Source organism: Chiloscyllium plagiosum, unplaced genomic scaffold (assembly GCF_037043375.1).
Source record: "Chiloscyllium plagiosum isolate Xiang-an unplaced genomic scaffold, Cpla_swu_hap1 HiC_scaffold_41, whole genome shotgun sequence".
NCBI classification, from domain to species: Eukaryota; Metazoa; Chordata; class Chondrichthyes; order Orectolobiformes; family Hemiscylliidae; genus Chiloscyllium; species Chiloscyllium plagiosum.
The window spans coordinates 35,579,087-35,603,508 of NW_028270179.1; positions in this window are offsets into that span (position 1 = coordinate 35,579,087).

Below are 24,422 nucleotides of genomic sequence, written 5' to 3' on the forward strand. Positions count from 1 at the left end.
AATAGGTTACAGGTTTAGATAGGGAATCTAGGTCCGTGCAGGCTTGGAGGGCTGAAATGTTCTTTGTTCTTTGTTCGATCAAGACCGCACAACTTTTATTGAAAGACGTGTTCAATACATTTCATGCCTCCTTTCATTCTGCCTTTTGTGTTTCTATTGAATGACTGGCCTCAACTATTTAAATACTCTATGCAACGGTTATTTCGAGCTTTGCGTCCATTGACCATTAACACACTACATTAAAGATCACAATAAGGGGTAGCAACAGATCCCCAACCCTCAGTAGGCATCAGAGGTTGAGTGAATGCCTCAAGGCAAATCATTCCTACAAAGAAATGAAAAAACATCAGTCTGTTTCTGAATGGATAGTTGCTGCATACAATTTGGCAGACTTTTTTTTACATTGCAGCCATGATGACATATTCGCATCTGTTGTGAAACTGTTTGGGACATTAATTCAAGTCATGATTAATATACTCCTCCCTGGTATTCGTCATCGACGTTCTTTTTTTTTAACACACGAGGAACGTTTGAGAACTCTGGATTTATACTCGTTGTCGATTCGAATGATGAAGGATCTTATTGAAACATACAGAATAATGAATCAGCTGTACACAGTAAGTATTGCGAAAATTGTAGCAGAGATTAGGATCAGAGGGTATAGCCTTAGAGTCGATGGAAGACCTTTTAGACCATAGATGAGGAGACACTTTGGCAGGAAGAGATTAGTGAATTCATGGAATTCATCGCCACAGAAGGCTGTGGAGGCCAGGCCATTGAGTATATTTCAGAATGAGAATGAGTGTTAAGGTGAGCAAGGGTTATGGGGAGAAAATTAGGGTCGTGAAACTTATCAAGCATGATTAAATGGCAGAGCAGACTCGATAGGCTGAATTGCAATTTCTGCTCCAATGTCTTATGTTTTTGTGTGCTTATGGTCTGTTTGTCCCACTCACCCTTCAGATCTCATCGTCTGAATCATTTTTTTTTTCATTTGTTCGAGGCCCTTCAGGAAGGGTGATAAAACCAGGAAAGAGTGCAAAGAAGTTTACTCAAACCAACCATGAATGAGGGATTTTAGGTACAAGTAAAAATTTTGTAAAGTTGAGAAGATCCTCCTTGGCGCAGAGATGATTAAGAGGTGATATTTGAGATGTTGAAAATTATAAATAATTTTGAAAGGTACGAAAAGATATTCAATTTCTCTTGTTGGTGTATCAGTAACTGGGGGCATAGAGATTCAAGTTTGTCAGCAGAGGTCTAGGCATGAGATGAGGAGAAACGTTTTTACTCAGGCACTGCCTAGGAGAGTGGTCGAAGCAGATTCCGTAGAAGGTTTCAAAGTGCACTGGATACATAATTGAAAGTGATAGGAATAAATGGGTGGCACAGTGGCTCAGTGGTTTGCACTGCTGCCTTCCGGTCCCAGGTTCGATTCTAGCCTCAGGCGACTGTCTGCGTGGAGTTTGTACATACTCCCTGTGACTGCATGGGTTTCCTCCCACAGTCCAAAGATATGTAGGTCAGTTGGATTGGCCACGCTAAATTGTCCATAGTGATAGATGCATTAGTCTGAGGGAAATGCATCTGGGTGGGTTACTCTTCGGAGGGTCTGTGTGGACTGTTTGGGCCGAAGGTCCTGTCTCCACACTGTAGAGAAAAAATCTAATCTAAATGACTACAGAGATAGAGCTGAAGAATTAGTCTAGCTTTGTATATCTTTCAGGAGCTGGCAGAAGACATGATACAACCTTCCACATTGTAAAATTCTATGAATCACAGAAGTGCTAAATGGAAATGTATTCAGAGGTTCAGAGCAGGAACAGATTCACGGGATCAGACTTGGAAAAAGGTCAGTCTGCCGAAACGTATTCAGAGGGACAATACTGGGGGAGCTTAGATCAGGGAATAGAATTCAGAAGGAGTTGAGAGAGTGACTACTGGAAAGGTATTGGAGGACGGACATGTAAGGTGATTGAGGGAGCAAGAACTGGAAATGGGTCAGAAGCAGAGAGACCTTGGGGTTCACATCCATGATTCTCTGTAGGTCGCCAGGCAAATTGAAGCACTTAATAAGCTACAGGACGCTTGGATTTATGAACAGCCATATTGAGTGACTTGTTTGCAATGCGAGATCATATGACGAATTGGATGCAAAATTAGCTTGATGGTTGTAAACCGAGCGTGGTAATTGACTGTTTTTGTTCGGAGTGAATGCTTGTTTTCCAAACATTCTGTCCTATTTGTGTCTGTGCTGGAGACTTTGATAACCCCCCCGTGCGTGTGTGTAAACTGTTCCCCCCCCCGCCGTGTGTGTGTGTGTAAACTGTCGTCCACCCCCACGTGTGTGTGTGTGACCACTCATTGCCACAAGGATCTGTATTGTAGCCAACTCGTGTTCATCATTTTCCGAAATGGTTTGGGATGAGATTACAGGAGGCATGCCAGATAAGTTTGTGGATGACTATCGTGGACAGTGAAGCAAGTTATCTATAATTACAAGCTGATGAACAAAGTAGCAGGTTAGCATCTGTAGGGGTGGATTGAAATGCTTGGAAGAATATGAATGATCCGACAGGGAAGGAGAAAATTGGAGTGGTTATCAAAGTCTCCAGCACAGACACAAATAGGACAGAATGCTTGGAAAGCAGTAACAGTCGGACTTCAAGCATACTGGACATAAGAATGATGATGAGATGATGGACGGTTAGCACAGGACTGCTGCTTTTATACCTAAATATAAGGAGTAAGATACATGAGCTTGTGGCGAAGATCAAAATTGGCAGGTATGACTTGGTGGTTGTCATGGTTACTTGCCTGAAGGAGTTCGGATTTGGGAGTTGATTATTCAAGCATATAAATCCCATCGAAAAAAGAGGCAGGTGGGCAGAGGGATAAGAGTTGTCTGATTGGTAAGAATTAAAATTATGTCAATAGTAAGAATCGACGTAGGGTCAGACAGTGTAGAATCTGTGCAGGTTGAATTGAGGAACCGCCAAGGTTAAAAAAAACGTACTTAGAGTTATGTAGAGGGTTCCAAAGAATAGTCATGACTGGGTGTCAAGATACACCAGGAGGAAGTAAAGTAGTGTAACAAAGTCGAAGTGATCATGGGGAATTTCAATATACAGGTGGACTGGGAAATCAGGTTGGTAGTAGATTGCAAGGAAACGAATTTGTGGAATGTCTACAAGGTGGTGTTTTGAAACAGCTTGTGGTGGAGTCCACTAAGGCACAATGAGGCAGACTTAATAAGGGAAGTTAAGGTGAAGAAACCCTAAGCAGGCAAAGATCGCAATATGATTCAATTTACTCTTCAACTTGAGAAGGAAATTAGAGTATCAAAAGAGGTTGGAATGCGAAGCTTGGGCACGCAAACAGGCAACGATATGCTATCATAGGGAACAACGGTATATCACTGACCGGGAGAGAGAGCAGACTGAAAACTCTCTGCGTATCACTGACACCTGAGTAGAGCTGACTGACACCACTGTGTGTGGATCACTGTCCCCAGAGAGTGAGCAGACAAATCTTTGTCTATATCTATCATAGACCGCAGGAAGGGGTCCGACTGCTACTACTATGTGTTTATCACTATCCCAAGGTGAGCGCAGAGTGACACCTGTGTTTGTGTACTTCAGACTCCAGAGGAGAGTAGACTGTTCCAACTGGTGTTTTGCGCTAACTTTAGGGAGAGTCAGAGTGACCCCACTGTTACCACACAGATTAAAACCTCGTGTTAATTAAACCAAACACACAGAAAAGCTAACATCGCGTTGCAATGTGTTAAAATATGAATGACAGAGAACTACTCAAATTCCACCATTTAACCTAAACATTAACACTTTTATTCTTTAACTCCAAAAGAAAATATGAGACAAAAACTGTTCACAACTCTAAGACTACTTTCTCTTGTAATTTCGTTGTCTACCTCCCACTCTATAATAATATACTGCTCTGATAAACGCCCTGTTAAATTTACAGCAAATCAATATTCAAAACCACTTGTCACCGTCGGGTATCAAACTCCCTCTGTAGATTTCCCCTGGGCTGTCTTTGGTCTTCTGTTGTAAAGAGGTTTAATATGATGAAGGTACGTTTTAGAGAGAAGCATTGTGGACAGTGTGCATGACAATGGTAGATGCTCTTTCTCTGGCTAGCCGTGCAAACTGCTGCTTTTCATACCCCAAAACATCGGATCGTCTGAAAGGTTTGATGTTGTGAAAACAATAAAATTCATTCTGATTGGATTTTAGTGTATTGGGGCATAGTTTGAACCGATTGGTTGAATTCGAATTGTTGTGAAAACAGCTCAGTATCTGAGTTGCAGCTCAAATGTTGCATATTCAAATTGTCCAGTGCACTTTGTGCATGCAGGCAGTCACATGGTAAGTGTTTGCCAGTTTTTCAACTTTCACTCTCTCTTAAAGGTACAGTACAAGCCTTCAAACTCAGAACACCACTGTGCATGAATATCACATGTTAATATGCGTTTACTGACCATCTGTGAGCTCTCTTCTGACTCTAAGTGAAAGTCAAATGCACTGATCCTGCATTGATTTCTGACTTTGAAGATTTAAAACCTCAAAAGAGGGCTCTTGGTTCGAGGTCAGTTAAAGTAATCAATAGGAGTACGGTCTGTTTGAAGCAATAATGATGTCATAATGAATGTGAGTGTTGTTGTCCACCCAAAAAGGGCTTGAATGCCAATGGTAATAGAGACACATTCCTCCTAAAGGCATACGCATGAGATGCACGGTCTTTCACGGAAACAGTGACGACTGATACATTTAATCAAAGCACAGGGGATAGGTTTAGGCACATTTACATAAGTGCACACCCATCCCTTACTATTGTGGCAATTTGGAGAGGTTATCTCAGATTTATTGGAGGAAGTCCATAATCCTGTAAATACTTTAGAACTATTCTAAAATCCATGTTAAGACTTTGAAAATTAAAAGAGGGTCAGGGATCTCTTGCTGAAGTAAAGGCGTAGGAAACTACCTCATCCTCTCCAAATATTTTGTTATGGGTTTCTGGAAACAAATTGCTAGGGAAAGATAACATTCCCTCTTTGTCTCTTTACTACTACTATCTGAATGGGGACTTTGCCTAACAGGGATGCCCATAGAACAAATGAAATAAAACTGGCAAACAATACCTTTACAGGGTAAAAAAAAAATTAGACTTGTTCTGCAAATGAACTGTTCAATATTTTTGATGCACTGCAATTGTCATTCTTGGTGACATCAAGTCTCTTGGCACACAAGGGCACCTTCCTGGCAAAGTTGGTACACAGTCTCTGTTTGCTCAGGATCGCAGAGGTAAACTGTACCTTCTTGGTGGCAATGACAAGTCCACACAGCAGATCAAGTTCGATTTTTATCATGTCCCCCCTTGCAAAATTGGAGACAGCAGAGTGTCCATTGTAATAAAGTATAAACCATTTCCTCCTTGTATATAAGTATATACAATATACACATAATCAATTAAAATTGGCAGCAGCAAAGAAGGTACACAAACTAACCTAGTATGAGTCACCCATATTCTGTTTTGAGTACAGAGGTAATATCCTATTTGAGGCCCTAATTTGTGTTCTTCAGCAGGCTAGAAGACCTAAGAGCAATTTTGTTATCAGTAATTCTCAAATTAATTGAACTCAAAAACCTACTTGAGTAAATATATTTCCCAAACTGTCAAAAGGCTCGTTCATTTTAAACAGTGCACTCGAGATTCCCTTCCTCCCATTATTTTCTTACTTTATATGGAGGAGCCCAGGCATGGGCGAATTAAGCTAACCCATTTTTATAAATGCAGCTTTGCTAAGATGTAACAGTCTTCAATGTTTTGCTCATAGAATCATTGATATTACTTAAAAGTTATATTGGTTCTGCAATATATTGTATTCTTTTTAAAAACACATAATAACCTCATGCCTAATCAAATTGCCTCATCTACAGCTGTAGTTAGCAGTATTTCGAATTAAACGTGGAAACCAGATGGTGATTTTGGGCAGAAAAGTTGGTCATGAATATTTGCTGGAGGGCAATGCTGTCCCCAAATTACAGTAACATGAAACAAAGCTTTCAAACCACACTGGAATTTTCTAATATTGACCTAACCCTAGAATATGGACATTGGTAGAGATAAAATTATAAACCATCACTGTTCAGGATCAAACATTTAAGAGAAAGTAATAGCTCAGCCACACACTTCTTCTTAGATTTAAAATCCCTATCCAAAGATAACTCAAATCAACCAGTGTGCATTCTTATAAGCTCCATACACAAAGCATAGACATTTAGGCTGAGCGTCTATGTATGAAATGAAATCACTTGATGATTAGAGTAGAATACATTCCCTACACTGCGGAAACAGGCCCTTTGGCCAACCAGTCCACACTGACCCTCCAAAGTGTAACCCACTCAGACCCATTTCCCTCTCTCTAATGTACCTAGCACTATGGGCAATTGAACATGGCCAATTCATGTGACCTGCACATCTTTGGACTGTGGGAGGAAACCCACGCAGACACGGTGCGAATGAGCAAACTCCACAAAGACAGTCGCCCGAGGCTGGAATCGAATCTGGGACCCTGGTGCTGTGAGGCAACAGTGTTAACCAGCGAGCCACTGTGCTGTCCAATTCGGCCAGTAGTATATTGTAATCTAAAGTGCCTGTAATTATTTCAGAAATGGAAATTTGCAAATTGCTTTCAAATTTCCAAACAGTATGGAAAACAATCCAAACTCTAAACCCGTATGATTACAGTCAGTATGCAATAGAAAAATCAATCTCTACATTATGAATTGGCACTGAATAGACAGTCTAATTGCCCCGTGATTTCTGCACCTTAACCAGGTCTGGCATAACCGTCCTTATACTGTGTCTAGCCGGGTTTTGCTGGGGCCACAATGGGATCAGAAAATTGGGGTGTACGGCTGCCTGGTGCAGGTGCAGATACTCACCCACTACTTTAGAAACAGTATTGGTTTCCTCGGAATGAGCCGAACATCTTGATCATTTTCTGATTGATTGAACAACATGGCATTAATATAACAATGACCCCTTGCGGGTTAAAAATCTTCAATGTTCCCACAAGGCTCTAAAATCGTGGATCATATTAAACACGCAGTGAAGACTCAGTGTATATTGGTTGATTTTGCTTTTGATAGGATGAAAGCATGTCAATTCCCAATGTTACCTCCATGGCAACATCAAAGATACATTTCTCCCCATTGGCCACATTTCAACAGTTAAGACATTTGTCCCTGGAGTTTTTTGATGTCTTGTTGCCAGTCTCAAATGTTTATATCATTTCCCCTCGGGAAAAGATGTCCATCAGTTACCATCGGGTGGGCATATGAGGTAGGTACCGCCCCCAGTGGGTATCCTGGTTCCAACCAACCCGATCATGGCTGGCATACGGCATTTGGGATTGCGAGGGCCATGCATATAATTTGTTTTACCCGTAACTTGCATCATGGTTCACTCCAGTTCTAGCCAGCCCAACAGAAAACCATTGCTCACCTCATTTACGAATGGTAATTCCTGCACTAGTTCGTACTGTTGGTCTGGAAATATCAGTGTCTGCAGGCGGAAAACATTGCAAAACATAGGGTTAAGTAAAGCTAATGGAGCTTCTTGATTATTGTTCAACTGTTTGTCAATTCCATCAGACAGACAGGCACATCTTCCAGGTTTTAAACTCAACCCATTCGTATTCAGGCTACTCAGGCCACGCACGAAGTTTTACTGCATTTGCATCAGCATCACCGTTGGACATATTGAGAAAATTTGGACTGTTTGGTCTTGCACTCAGTGGCATGCTTCATTAACATAACTCTAGTTAATGAAGAGTTATGTTAATCCGGTGCAGTGTGGCGCGGGCCACTTATCCCCATGGTATCAGCTATGAAGACTGGATGCTTCGTTATCAAAAGAAGGCAAGCTTTGTAACAAGTGGGTGGTTTATTTTAAATCTGGAGACAATCAGGAGATTTTAGGGTCTCAGCAGGTATACAGGAACAAAATCCCATTCCTCAAAAAGGATTGGTATGCCAGACATAGATACTATTCGGAATCCCGAGCCTAAGTTCTTTATTTTACAGTATAGTATTGTTGTTTTAATCTTGTTTATTCCTTTTTTCAACCTGAGTGGCCTTGCACTGTTTCCTCATGTCCGTTATATACACACACACACCCATTCAGAGTCACCATCCCGTGTGTGTGTGTGTGTGTGTGTGTGTGTGTGTGTGTGTGTGTGTGTGTGTGTGTGTGTGTGTGTGTGTGTGTGTGTGTGTGTGTGTGTGTGTGTGTGTGTGTGTGTGTGTGTGTGTGTGTGTGGTAGCTTTCCAGCCTTTAATTAACAATGAAAAATACGGCCGTTTTAAACTAACCATGAAGCAATAAGACAGGTCACTGACAATGTTAAAAGGAATACAACATGCAACTGAGTGGAGTGGAACCAAGCATACTTTACGCATTACTGAGTGGGGATCCAGCTTATAAAGAGTCCGAAAAATAAGGTTTCATTTATTTTTGTTGGCATTGGCGAATTAATAGAGTTCAGTTGTCTTTGTCTTGTTTTAAGAGCAAACCTCCTCTGTGGTGATATATCAATGGTCATTATATTTACAATATGCATCTGAATAACATGCAGCATTTTATTTTCTTTCAGTCATCAATATAAATTATAAAATCATTTATTCAGTATTTAATAGTTAAAATGTAAAACTTTTACAGTTCGCAACTTTGAAGTCCACTATAATTATCCGATTTTAGTCCCTTAATTTAAATCTAAGGATAGGTTTCTTAAGTGGTCCTGACCAGTCATTGTTCAATTACAATGCTATAGGTCGTGAAATAATTGGAGCTGCCTTAAAAGATTTATCACAACCTAATGTTGAAATGAAACTTCAATTATCATTGACGGAGGGGTCTCCCTCAATAAGACAACAACTGTCCTTTCTAATAATCTCCAATAAAACACAACAGTCTTAAAATTAAGTGGAAACAAATGAGTCTGAAATAACAAAATAGTTATTATGTGGTCTTCTTCCGTATTAAACTAATTTGAAATCGAATAATTTTGGCTTTCATGTAAGGATAAAAGAGATTAGTTAGAAACTGACAATAGGGTCACCATGACCTTCAAAAGTAACAGGAGCCTATATTTTATTTCATAATCACTGAAGGGTCCTTAACATTAAACTAAATCATGTTAAATTTCCAAAATGCAAATCAGATTCAAAACATCCCTGGATCTCGAGTTCCAGGGAGCAAAGGACAAACATTCAATTACCAAATATATGTGCATTCAAACCGAATCACAAAGGATTAAACCTGCTACGAGTTATGGGGCCTTCTATCTCTCTTTCTCCCCCATTTTCTCTCTCTCTCTCTCTCTCTCTCTCTCTCTCTCTCTCTCTCTCTCTCTCTCTCTCTCTCTCTCTCTCTCTCTCACACACACAGTCTTGAGCTTTGGAGTTTAGTCTCATAAGTCCGAGGTGTGGCACATTATTACATAACCACTTGTGCAAAATCTAAATATCTCTCAACCCTTCAATTTGTGATTTTAAAAGTATGTTCAAGGCAAGATTAGATTACTTACAGTGTGGAAACAGGCCCTTCGGCCCAACAAGTCCACACCGAACCACCGAAGCGCAACCCACCCATACCCCTACATTTACCCCTTTAACCTAACACTACAGGCAATTTAGCATGGCCAATTCACCTGACCCGCACATTTTTGTGACTGTGGGAGGAAACCGGAGCAGCCGGAGGAAACCCACGCAGACACGGGGAGAATGTGAAAACTCCACACAGTCAGTCGCCTGAGTTGGGAATTGAACCCGGGTCTCTGGCGCTGTGAGGCAGCAGCAGTGCTAACCACTGCGCCACCGTGCCGCCCACTAGAGTTTTACATAGAACAATACAGCACAGAACAGGCCCATCGGCCCACAATGTTGTGCCGAACATTTGTCCTAGCTTAAGCACCTATCCGTGTACCTATCCAATTGCCGCTTAAAGGTCACCAATGATGCTGACTCTGTCACTCCCACAGGCAGCGCATTCCATGCCCCCACCACTTTCTGGGTAAAGAACCTCCCCCTGACATCCCCCTATACCTTCCACTCTTCACCTTAAATTTATGTCCCCTTGTAACACTCTGTATTACCCGGGGAAAAAGTCTCTGACTGTCTACTCTATCTACTCCTCTGATCATCTTATGAACCTCTATCAAGTCACCCCTCATCCTTCGTCGTTACAATGAGAAAAGGCCCAGCAGTCTCAACCTATCCTCGTACGACACATTCTCCATTCCAGGCAACATCCTGGTAAATCTCCTCTGCACACTCTCCAAAGCTTCCACATCTTTCCTAAAGTGAGGCGACCAGAACTGCACACAGTACTCCAAATGTGGCCTTATCAAGGTCCTGTATAGCTGCAACATCACCTCAAGATTCTTGAATTCAATCCCTCGGCTAATGAACGCTAATACACCATAGGCCTTCTTACAAGCTCTATCCACCTGAGTGGCAACTTACAAAGAGCTATGAACATAGACCCGAAGATCCCTCTGCTCTTCCACCTTACTAAGATCCCTACCGTTAACCCTGTATTCTGCCTTCTTATTTGTCCTTCCAAAATGGACAACCTCACATTTGACAGGGTTGAACTCCATCTGCCACTCCTCAGCCCAGCTCTGCATCACATCTAAGTCCCTTTGCAGCCGACAACAGCCCTCCTCACTATCCACAACTCCACCAATCTTCTTATCGTCTGCAAATTTACTGACCCAACCTTCGACTCCCTCTTCCAAGTCATTAATAAAAATTACAAACAGCAGAGAACCCAGAACTGATCCCTGCGGAACTCCACTTGTAACTGGGCTCCAGGCTGAATATTTACCATCTACCACCACTCTCTGACTTCGACCGGTTGGCCAGTTCTCTATCCAACTGGCCAAATTTCCCACTATCCCATGCCTCCTGACCTTCCGCATAAGCCTACCATGGGGAACCTTATCAAATGCCTTATTAAAATCCATGTACACTACTTCCACTGCTCTACCCTCATCCACATGCTTGATCACCTCCTCAAAGAATTCAATAAAACCTGTGAGGCAATACCTACCCCTCACAAATCCGTGCTGGCTGTCCCTAATCAAGCAGTGTCTTTCCAGATACTCATAAATCCTATCCTTCAGTATCCTTTCCATTACTTCGCCTCCCACCGAAGTAAGGCTCACTGGCCTGTAATTCCCGGGGTTATCCCTATTCCCTTTTTTGAACAGGGGCACAACATTCGCCACTCTCCAGTCCCCTGGTACCACCCCCGTTGACAGTGAAGACGAAAAGATCATTTCGTGCCTCTGTATTCGCCTGCAACCCAGGGGTAATACGTCGGTGTTTTTAATAGTCACCCAATGTGTCCTAACTGCCAAATTCATTAAAGTCCACAGCGGATTTGTACTATTCAACTAAAACTAATATTGGGCACTCGAATAGATGGGGGACATCTTGAAGTATGACGCGGATCCCCGTGTGGGTCTAGGGTTTTTCAAATGGGGTTTCATCTATCATAGGAGAAAGTGAGGTCTGCAGATGCTGGAGATCAAAGTTGAAACTTTATTGCTGGAACAGCACAGCAGGTCAGGCAGCATCCAGGGAACAGGAGATTCGACGTTTCGGGCACAGGCCCTTCTTCAGGAATGAGCAGAGAGTGTTCAGCAGGAGAAGATAAAATGTAGGGAGGAGGGACTTGGAGGAGGGGCGTTGGAAATGAGATAGGTGGAAAGAGGTCAAGGTGAGGGTGATAGGTCGGAGTAGGATGGAGGCGGAGAGGTCAAGAAGAAGACTGCAGGTCAGGAAGGCGGTGCCGGGCTGGAGGGATTCGGCTGAGACAAGGTGGGGGGAGGGGGGATGAAGAAACTGGTGAAGTCCAAGTTCATCCCCTGTGGTTGGAGGGTTCCCAGTCGGAAGATAAGACGCTCCTCCTCCGAGCGTCGCGTTGTTGTGGTTTGGCGGTGGATGAGTCCAATGACCTGCATATCCTCGGTGGAGTGGGAGGGGGAGTTGAAATGCTGTGCTACAGGGTGGTTATTGGACTCATCCACCGCCAAACCACAACAACGCGACGGTCGGAGGAGGAGCGTCTTATCTTCCGACTGGGAACCCTCCAACCACAGGGGATGAACTTGGACTTCACCAGTTTCTTCATCCCCCTCCTCCCAACTTGTCTCAGCCGAATCCCTCCAGCCCGGCACCGCCTTCCTGACCTGCAGTCTTCTTCTTGACCTCTCCGCCTCCATCCTACTCCGACCTATCACCCTCACCTTGACCTCTTTCCACCTATCACATTTCCAACGCCCCTCCTCCAAGTCCCTCCTCCCTACCTTTTATCTTCTCCTGCTGAACACTCTCTGCTCATTCCTGAAGAAGGGCCTGTGCCCGAAACGTCGAATCTCCTGTTCCCTGGATGCTGCCTGACCTGCTGTGCTGTTCCAGCAATAAAGTTTCAACTTTCATCTATCATAACCATGGGACAAGCAAATTCTCTATTACTAGTTAAAAAGATTCTTTTATAAGACCTTTCTGCCCAGACACTAGGACCCTTTTGAGTACCCACACTAACAACTTGTAGCTAAGTAGCAATAATTGTATCAGCTTTTCGAACAGCACTTTTTGTTCCCAGCCAGCTTTTGTGGCATCAAATACCCTCCACATTTCATAAACAGTAAACTCCAAAATGAACAGAAAGAAAAGCACAAAAAGCAGCAAAGCAAGACAAGCCAAGCTTATGACAGAAATAAACTTGACATAAAACTAACATTAATCAACAACCTGAAAACAAGAAACAAGACTAATGTTTCTGCAGAACATTCCCGACAATCTAAAACTCTGACAGTTTTGTTTTAATATATCATGACACTTCTTTCTTTCACGGAACAATTTAGGTATTAATTTAGACAACGCCAATCCAACCAAATCAGGTTTTCTTAATTCTGAGAAGGTTTCACACCTCCTTTCTACCTACTTTAAGCATGTCAATATTAGTCAGTATACCATAAAACCATGATCAACCGCCTGTATTAAAATATCGAGGCCACCTGCCTCCGTAATCATCAAAAACATTGGGGCTACCTACCTCCGTAAATGTTAACTGTCTGTATTAAAATGTTAAGCCACCAGGCACCGAAAATCTTCGAGGATGCAAAAATCGGAGATTTCTTTTTACTTCAGAAATTAACGAAACTCGAGAAATGAGAGTTGAAGACTCCCCTCAGAGTTCCTCAATTTTTAGGAAACCACTGTCCATAAGTACAAAAAGAAGCCCCAAATTTAGTTAATCACTTCTCCCCCCTCCCTATTTTATATATAGTGTTCCCTTATCCATCCCCTTGCTAAGACCGATCCTTGGGAGCTGGACTAGAAAATAGACAGAGAGGTATCAGGTCAGACACAAATTGAATGAGAAACATAAACAAACGTATATACAACACTCATGTCTGGCCGGCTGCATTCCTCAATTCTCAACAGTGAAGGACTAAAGGTTCTTAAACCATTGTCTGCAATCTGTCCATGCTTAATCAAGCGTCACGGCACCAAATGAAGATTTAAACCCCGCCAAAGGTGTTCGAGACCGGTCAAAAGAATTACTAGAAGCACAGTCTGTTTGAAGCAAGGTCACCAGTTTAATAAATTAAGGCATACAGGCACGGATTTGTCCAGCAATACGGAGGTTAGAAGCTTCCCTCGAGAAATGGCGCAATTACATTCGAAAATTACACATTATGTATATGTTTTTTAAGAGATAGTACAGCCTTATTTACAAAAGAAGACCAATCACATATAATAAGGTGACATGATTTTTCGCAGCTTAATCCAATGATATTTCCTGGGAAATGGTTCTTAATTACAATAAAAGTCCAATCAACTGTAATATGTTGACATATTGTGTGTTATTTTAAATTGAAAAGCCATTTTGTGATTAATAGAAATCTACATATACTTGTTGCTACTGAGAGTATAATTCAATCCTCAACTTCATTATTTTATTGATTACATTTTATTTTTAAGCAAATTTAATGAGAGTGAAATTGGATATTTGAGCACATTCTTCAACTGATCCCTGAATTTGCTCAATGCCACGGCATAAATACAAATATTTGTACAGTGACTGGTGAGCTGGCAGATGTATCCAATTTCTGCCACAAAATAATGGAGATAGATTGCCATCAGTCCCAATCGCCACACCCGTTTCCATATTGAATGGAGCATAAAAGCTGCCCATGACAGTACTAAATTGGCTGAAATGAGAAACAACAAGATTATGGACTTTCTTTGACTCTCCATTTTTGGGTCTGTGGCATTTTTCCCGCTGTTGTGAGTGTTGAGTCTCCTGCGGGCTCTGTTGGCCAGTATGATACGTCTGACACAAAATGCATTGAATAGTACAGTCAAAAGAATTGCCAAACATGGGGTTAGAAGATGATGAATGATTTCGAATGTTCCCCAGAAATGAGATTGTCCAATACCTGATTTTTCATGACAGAACCAAGGGAGGTTCTTTAGCCGATACTGACTTGTTAGCATAAAATACCAACAAATATTCTTTAAACAGCTCAGTATTGTCACTATTCCCAAAATTACAGATGCAATTTTCTCGGTGCAATATTTACATTTCAGTTTCTGACAACAGATAGCCACAAATCGATCAAAGGTGAAAGCAACAGTGAACCAGACAGAACAGTCTGTGGCTGCATGGACTAGAATTGCATGGATGTTGCACGCAGGGATCGACTTCATAAACAGAAATTTTGTATTATATACAATTGGAATATGCTTCAGTGTCAGGTCAAGGATGTTGACCAGCAGATCCGCCACTGACATGTACACCAGATACCGGTTGATACATTTTGATAGACCACACTTCGCCCGAGAGAGGATTGCAATGGCCAGTCCGTTGACTGCAAAAAAATAATACCTGCAAATTATCCATCAGTTGAATAGTGCACATTACGTTTCACAGCACACAGAGGAGCAGACGCTCAGAATATAGAGAGAAAGTGAGGGCTGCAGATGTTGGAGATCAGAGCTGAAAATGTGTTGCTGGAAAAGCGCAGCAGGTCAGGCAGCATCCAAAGAATAGGAGAATCGACGTTTCGGGCATAAGCCCTTCTTTCCTGAAGAAGGGCTTATGCCCAAAACGTCGATTCTCCTGTTCCTTGGATGCTGCCTGACCTGCTGCGCTTTTCCAGCAACACATTTTCAGCTCAGAATATAGAGGCAGCTACTTGAGATGGGATGGATGGCTTCATTCAAAGTTGTGTACCTTTGAATCCCTTGCATAGAGTACCTTTGGGACCAGAGTTATTAGTACATAAATCACACTGGGCTTAAAAATTTCACCCTCTTACTACCGCGAAAAATGCTGTCCAGAAGAATACTGATACTGTACTCGAAACTGAACTCAGCAGGGTAAACATGGGAAGAATGTTCCTGATGACCAGAAACACCAGGAACGGGAATAAATATGGTGACAGTCCAAGTTTCGGCATAGTGCTGAAATGAAACGTGACCTCTGATTCCCTCTCTCTCTTCCTCTATCTACACAGATGCTGCCAGACCTGCTGAGCTTCTCCAAGGTTTGTCCTCATGGTCCTCTGTGTCAATGGCCCGAGAAGATCACTCGCTGGACCTCAGTGAACATTGCAGTGAAAGCAATGTGCCAACACTTAGCTGACAACGAATGAAGCCTGACGGGATGAGATTAGATTGGTTCAGGAATTTATCTGGACCGAAGCAGCGTCACGAACGGTGCAGCCATTTCTTTGAGCCAGTATCATTATTCCAAAAGCTGGATTTTGGACTTGCAAATGTGGACTGGATGCAGGTGAGGACCGAACAGATATGAGGCACGTCTGACAGAATTAGCTCAGGAATGCTTAAGATTGCTTCTGACTCCCTGTGCAGGACTGCATAAGATGGGGATATGCGGCACGACTAGACTTTCGGATGCTACTTCCATTGCCCGCCATCGTTTTCAACTGAATATTGGCGAATCAGCAGTTCCGAAACCCCACGCTTTTCTTTGGGAATGACTCAGATCTGTCACTCGCATGCATTCGTGCTGCTTGTGAAATAAATCCTGGATTGGATCTCTTCATTAAACCTTCAGTTAGTCTTTTAGATTTACATGATCCTACTCTTGTACGTCTCCTTTAATGAAGATTTAGTTCCTTGATTTGAGCTCGATGATCGAATGAGCGAAGATCACTTCAAAGTTCACGCTTTCAAGTCCAAATTTGGAGCCTTTATACTTCGCCTCTGACTGTTAGAATCTCCAAAAGACACATGCGTAGCCTTGAAATTGAACAATTACCTTATCAATGAATATCTCTCACCACCCATTCCTTCTATTCTTGTGTTTTCCCACTCCTTTCCTCCATTTGTCCAGGTGAATAATTAGGACAGTAAAAATAACAACAACGAGCTGCTGGAAGTCTGAATCCAAAGCAAAAATGACTGGAAAATTTCAGCAGGTCTGACTGCATCTGAGGAGTTTGGAACAGAGATAGTATTTAGGGTCCAATCACCCTTCTTCAGAAACTGGGTCTGTTGTCCCCTTTCCCGTTTTGCATAAAGGATTCGGCTGGCACTGTTTCATCTCTGCTGATGTTGCGACGAGCCTGTGGCATGCACTGAGAGTGTTATGCCTCAATGGGGAAGCCTCCTGCCTCTAAGTGTACTTTGAAGAAGAGAAAACATCAGGGAAAGTGCACACCAGGATACATGTTTGAGGAGGTCCTGATTGACCTTTTGGACATACTGAATGCAATCAAAAGTGGATTTTTTCATTGTACGCGCTTTTGGCTGGCTACAGTGTTTACACCAAAACTGATCTGATCGAGCTTTATAAATGCAATGGCTGCACAAGAATAACAAAGAACAAAGAACAAAAAAAAAATGCACTGGGGCAGGTCCTTCCGCCCTCCAAGCCTGCACCATTTCAGATATTCTATTTAAATCTGTCCCCTATTTTCTTCACATCTATATTCCTCTGCTACCTGACCATTTGTATATCTGCCTAGCTGCATCTTAAATTACTCTATTGTGCCTGTCTCTACCACCTCCGCTGGCAACGTGTTCCAGGCACTCACCACCTTCTGTGTAAATAATATTCCACGCTATCTCCCTTAAAAGTTTCCCCTCTCACCTTGAACTCGTGATGCCCAGTAATTGAATCTGCCAACTGGGAAGAAAGCTTCCTACTATCCACCACGTGGATACGTCTCATGATTTGGAATACCTCGATCAATTTCACACCCCAAATGAAAATGAAATTACTCCCAACCCACTCAACATGTATTCATTGCTCCCTTCCTCCATATCAGAAAAAAAACTCGGTGTACCTCCTCTGCACCCTTTCCAAAGCATCCAATCCTTTTGATAACATGGCGACCAATACTCACTATTCCAAATGCGGCCGAATCAAGTTCCTATACAACTGTAAGATGACTTGCCAACTCTTGTACTCAATACCGTGACCAATAAAGGAAAGCATGCAATATGATTTACTGATCACTCTGTCGACCTGTTTTGCCACCTTGAGGGTACCTGAACATATGGATCTCTCTGGACATCGGTTTTCCCCAGGGCTTTCCATTTACAGTACAGTTCGCTCTTGGATTTGATCTTCCAAAGTGTTTCAATTTGCATTTGCCCGGATTGAAGTCCGTCTGCCATTTCTCCGCCCAACTTTCCAACCTATCCATATACCGCTGCAATGTCTGACAGTCCCCTTCATTATCTGCTGTTCCACCAATCTTACTGTCATCTGCAAACTTGCTAAACAGACCATTTATGCATTCCTCCAGATCATTTATGCATATCGCAAACAACGATGGTCCCAAAATGTATCCCAGTGGAACACCACAGTTCCGCATTTTGGGTGACACCCTTCCACTACTACTCTCTGTCCACATATGCCCAGCCAATTCACTGCCCATATAGATAGTATGCCCCGAATTATCCCTGTCGACTTTCCTTACTGCCCTGATTAAATAAAAGGGCACCTTTAGCAATTTTCTTGTCCTCTGGGACCTCACTCGTGTTCAAGAATGCTGCAACGATATCTGTTGAGACCCCAGCTACTGCGTCTCTCCCTTTCCTCAGTATCCTGCGATAGATCTCATCTGAAACAAAGGACCTGTTCACCTTAATGCGTTTGAGAACACTCAACACTTTCCTCCCTTTTTCTGCCAACATGACCAAGAGTAATCAAATATCTTCCCTCAACCAAGTCCCAGGAATAGCAAAAACATCATACTCCCAGGTACTAACCCAAGCCCTAAAATCGCCTGTCTTAACTACTATATTTCTTACATTAAAACAAATGCACCTCAGACCACCTGTCCTTTTGCGTTCATCATCTGCTCCCTCCTACTCTTTCCCCTTCGTCACGCTGACCTCATGATCTCATTCCTTACAGAATGAGTTACTATCTACTTACTGTCCTCTATCTTCCTTATTTGGTTCCCACACACCTGCCACAGTTGTTAAATCCGTCCCCAACATCGTTCACGAAAGTACATTCTCAGACATTGGTTCCAGATCTGCCCAGGTGTAGACCGTCTAAGTGATAATAGTCCTATCTCCCCCAGAACCGGTCCCAAAATCCCCACAGTTTGAAAACCTCTTTCCCGCACCATCTGTCAAGTCACTCATTCATCCTGCCTATTCTTTTGTTTCTACTCCAACACGACATACCAGTTCACCCACCTCCCCAGAGAGAAATTCAACTGCTCCCACTCAGCTCCTCGCTCTCACCGTTCCTGCTGCTGCAAAATGGAGGCCACTTACTCTCGACGTCAGTCTTTCAGAGGGAAATTTACCTTCCTAGCAGCCCCGACCCTTGCTGTCACTGCTCCCGCCGCTGCTGAAAATCGAGGAATCCTGCAATGAGTCAATCAGCTCCTGAATCCCTGCAAAGCCCTGTTCACCATTGACAAGGCCCAAGTCAGGATTGTAATGGATACCCCACCATTGCCGTGTGGGATCCAAATTAAACAACACTCTAGGAATTCAAAATCATTAAAGATAAGCCGTCCACTTAATTAGCACAACATCGACAAGCGTCCACTCCATCTACCAACTACGCTCAATAGCAACAACGTGTGTTACATGCAGGATGCACTATGGAAATTTACCAAAGCTTCTCACACAGCACTTTTTAAACTCATAATCATTTTCCTCCAGAAGGACAAAGACAGCAGATACATGGGAATACCACCACATGCAGGTTCGCTTCAATGCCACTCACCATCGTGTACTTGGAAATATATCGGCTGCTACTTCAGTGTGGCTGGATCAAGGTTCTGGAACCGGTTCCTTCAGGGAATTGTGCATCGAACTATAACATGTGGACTCACAGCGTTTCTAGAAGTCAGCTCACCAAACCTTCTCAAGGGGCAGCTACAGACGAGCAATAAATTCTGCTCTCAGCCATTGACGTCCACATTCCACCAGAGCAGAAATTAAAATTTGATAGATAACTGGAAAACAGAGTCCAACTGAAGCTTTCAGTTTGACTGAAGAATTTTGAAGCAGTGACAATTGGGTATTAAACCATCGATACAATGATGACTGGGTCCCTGGTAAATATTGTAGAGAAAAAGGGATATTATGGTTCTTTCTCCAAATTTGGGAGCTGTGGCTCGGAAGAAGTGTCACTGCATCTGAAACTTTAAGTCTGATTTCTGTTCACTGATGCTGCCAGACGGTTATGTTGTTCCAGCAATTCCTGTTCAGGTATCTGATTTCTAAAAATCTACAGTTCTTCCGGTTTATTTGGTGTGTTTGTTGGGATATGAGAAGGTAATCAGTCATGAAAACAAAAATTGCTGGAGAAATTATGATTTGCAGGTGTGTCAGCACATGTGAATGCAAAGCAGATCAGCAATTTGTGTCTAGTGACCCTTCTTCTGAACCTAGGAGACAAATGCATCCTGTTGATCAGAGTTCAGTGACAGACTCAAGGCTCAATCGCTGATTTCACAGGAGTTTACTGGTATAACAGGCAGGGTTTGGGATGGCATACATTTTGGCAAAAGAATGATGACTAAGTCAGGGAATCGAGTTTCTGAAGATGCCAATGATGTTGGAGCAGTGGGGGTGAAAAGGAGGGCAAATGATGAGTAACGTTGAGAATTTGTGGGCGGCACGGTGGCACAGTGGTTAGCACTGCTGCCCCACGGCGCCAGAGACCCGGGTTCAATTCCCGCCTCAGGCGACTGACTGTGTGGAGTTTTCACGTTCTCCCCGTGTCTGCGTGGGTTTCTTCCGGGTGCTCCGGCTTCCTCCCACGGTCCAAAGATGTGCAGGTCAGGTGAATTGGCCATGTTAAATTGCCCCTACTGTTGGTAAGGGGTAAATGTAGAGGTATGGGTGGGTTGCGCTTCGGCGGGGCGGTGTGGACTTGTTGGACCGAAGGGCCTGTTTCCACACTGTAAGTAATCTAATCTAATTCCTTTTTACAAGAAAATCAAGGGGCAATGATGCAATGTCAAGCTTGCTTTTCAGGAACGAAATTTTGACTATTTATGCACGCATTACTAAAAGAAGAAGGACACTTTGTTCAAGTCATTACAATGTCAAATTCCAATCTTCGTTCCATGCATTATTCTGATTCACTTGTGGGATGTGAGCACCTTTGTTTGTGACAGCATTTTATTGCCGATCTCGATTTGACTCAGTGCGAACGTTGTGGTGAGCTGCCTTCTTAAACTGCTGCAGTCTGTGGGATACACACAGATTAATCCCGTTAAGGAGCGGGTTCACCGATTTTGACTCAGTGACACTAAAGGGATAGCTGATATATTTCTAAAAAGGATGGTGGATGGTTTGGAGGGGAACTTGTAGCTGGTGATACTCCCACGTATCTACTGTCCTTGTCCTTTTAGATGTAAGTGGCCATGATGTTCGAAGGTGCTGGTTATCCACCTTCGTTGCAAATGTGCAGTGTATCTTATAAATGGTACACGCTACTGCAACTGGGCATTGATGTCTGATGGAGTGAATGCCTGTGTCCTAGAGACAGAGACTGCAAAAAACAGGATACTAAGCTTCAAATGTCATCAGCTTAAGTTTGCTGTAACTTGATTTGATGAGCCCAGTTTCAGGATAAGACCACTTAAGCAGAATGTGGAACTAGTCTGGAGGATCTTTGCTCAAGATGTCAGCGTGGATGATATGGCTGAGCCGGACATGGTCACTTCCCAGGACAAGAGATTTGATCGCTGAATTGAAGCTCATCTTGGGCTTTGTAGGACTTAAATTGCAAAGGGAGAGGTCATGAATAGGGTGTCATAATGAGATATGGGAACTGAACCCCTGTTGCTAATGTCACTCTGCATCACACAGGAGCCCCGCAGTCAGCTGAGACGACAAATGGCAAAATATGCTTCTAAACTGTTCGATCTCTCTTCATTTGATAGACCACTCACACCCCAAATCATGAGCGATATTTACTGTATCGAAAACCTTACCCAAGACACCAATAGCAGCAAGGAATGGATAGTAAACGTGCTGAAACAGCAGAAGAAGATATCGTATTCGATAGTAGACTGTCATCCAGTGCTGATTTCTAATGTAATAGGCGATTTGCGAAGGGAATCTTCTATTCATAGTTGTTAAATTCCAGTCTCCTGTCTCCAGGGTCGGTTCCATTGCTACAATATTCCAGTGCGTCCTTCTCGGATTTCGATGACTCCTCTCCCTCTTCTTAACTGACGCCGATTCCTCTGCAAGACACAGGTGAAGGCTCCCTTTGGTACCATGAGATGGCACTTTGGAGTGCCGGCTTTATGAGGAGAAGAGGGGATATGTTCAGTGATACAACAAGAATTCCCTGGAGACTGACATCACTTTCGTCTCTGAACAAATAGTTTCTGCTGATGTCTCACAGAGCAACACGTCTTGTCCTCAGAAAATCACAAAACATTAAATTTCCCTTTGAGACATCCTGAAAACAGGACTTCACAGAAAAAAAAACTAAACACACAAACAGCAAAATCTTTCAATTTTGCAATTCTGAGCTTTTTCCCTTAATTTGTACGAGAGGAGGTTATGCAAAACGTTAACCTCTGAATAAGGTAGTGGCAGTCATAAACAATGCATGTCCAGTTCTCTAAGCATAGTATCAGCAATAGTGCAAAGGTAGGGATAGGACCATTTTTTTTAATACAAACACATTTTTCCAATTAGCACAAAACATGCAGTCAGAGGCTGCTATGCCCCAATACGTGCACGTTCAGATAATTCTTAACAATTTTGTGAGAGTAATTGCCTCCACTACAGTCTCTGGCAGCACAAAACACATCACTGGGTGAAAAGAAAATCTCAGAAATAATCGAAATGACTTGATCCTTCACCTTATAATGATGCTCCATGCTCTGATACGGACCTGTCGTGGTTTGATAATTATGAATCTGTTTCGTATATTTCAGAAAGTAGCAGAGAGAATTGATGAGTCTCACAGTTGAAGGAAGGATAGTAAAGAAAACAAAAAGAGGCCAGAAAAGTACAGCAAAATGGAGTGCTTTACAGTGAAAAGACAATATCAAAAATGACGAGACTAATATGAACTAGACACTTTTCAGTGGGTCCACTTCTGACGTATACACTTAATGGTATGGTCCGAGGGAGTGTTGCTGAACAAAGAGACCTTGGAGTGCAGGTTTAGATCTCCTTGAAAGTGGAGTCGCAGGCAGAGAGGAGAGTGAAGAAGGTGTTTGGTATGCTTTCCTTTATCGGTCAGAGTATTGAGTACAGGAGTTGGGAGGTCATGTTGCGGCTGTACAGGTCATTGGTTAGGCCACTGTTGGAGTATTGCGTGCAATTCTGGTCTCCTCACTGTCGGAAAAATGTTGTGTAACTTGAAAGTGTTCAGAAATAAATTACAAGGATGTTGCCAAGTTTGAAGGATTTCAGCTATAAGGAGAGGCTGAACAGGCTGGGGTTGTTTTCCCTGGACCGTCGGAGGCTGAGGGGTGACCTTATAGAGGTACATAAAATTATGAGTGGCATGGATAGGATAAATAGACTAAGTCGTTTCCCTGGGGTCAGGGAGTCCAGAACTAAAGAGCATAGATTTAGGGCGAGAGTGGAAAGATATAAAAGAGACCTAAGGGGCAAAGTTTTCACACAGACGGTGGTACGTAGATGGAATCAGCTGCCAGAGTAAGTGGTGGAGACTGGAACAATTGCAAATTTTGAAAGACATTTGAATGTGTATATGAATAATAAAGGTTTGGAGGCATACGGGCTGGGTACTAGCAGGTAGGACGAGATTGGGTTGGGATATCTGGTCGGTACGGACGGATTGGACTGAATGGTCTGTTTCCATGTTATATATCTCTATGACTCTATAACTGTATGGCAGACTGCAGTCTGATGTTAGTTTATCACTGGGCAGGTGTTTTTACCAACTGGTCAGACACGTGGTCCCAAAGTGAAAATTCGGAGAGAAACAAAAAGGTGCATCGAATGATTTCACTGTTGGTAACCCCACCTCAGGAAACTGAAAGTTATTAGACACTCGTAATTAGGGGTAGGAAAGGAAATAACATGGAAGTTAGCATAATGTGCTGCAAGCGAATTCAACGTAAGTGGTAATCAGTGTTGGCGAGATACAGTGGCAGATCTTCACTCCACCTGTCCCCAGTAGAAAACAAAATAATGCTGTGGTGCTCCAAAGTCGGGGTTTCACTTAGAGCAGGACTGGGGTGTGTCGTCTTCCTAGTTACAAGACATTCAGCAGAGAAAAGATAATTGATGAAGGTAAGGGTTGAAGTGCTTGTAGGAATAAGAGAAGGAGTGGATGTTTCAAATAAAGAAGAGATTGTGACCATTGTTAGCAGCACGTCATTGGAGGAACTTAGACACATTGTACCATCATGGCATAGTACATTGCAAGCTGTGAATACGCAGGAGAGGTTTAAGATTAACGAGGTGAGAAGTCATCCGCTCCAGAAAAAATGGACATGACGGCTAAGACATTAACTGCAAACAGGGTCACGGGATGTGTTTAATTAAGATTTCGTTCAGTTACAATCACAGGAGGTAACAGTCAGGAGCAGACCATAAGGTATTCGGCTCCCTTGACCCTACTCCATCATTCAAAATGTCCATGACTGATTCTGCTGTCTTTGAAATTTCACATTGCCCCATCCGCCTCCAAAAACTTTCCATTTCTCTGTCAACATTAATCTGTTCACCACCGTCTTCAAAAATCTTCCATATACCCCCTCCAGCACCTTTCGAGTGCACAGAGTGCCACAGTCACACATAATGGTCCTCAGAGAGTGAAAGAGACAATTTTAATCTCCGACCTGAAAGGTCCATCCCCCACCTCGA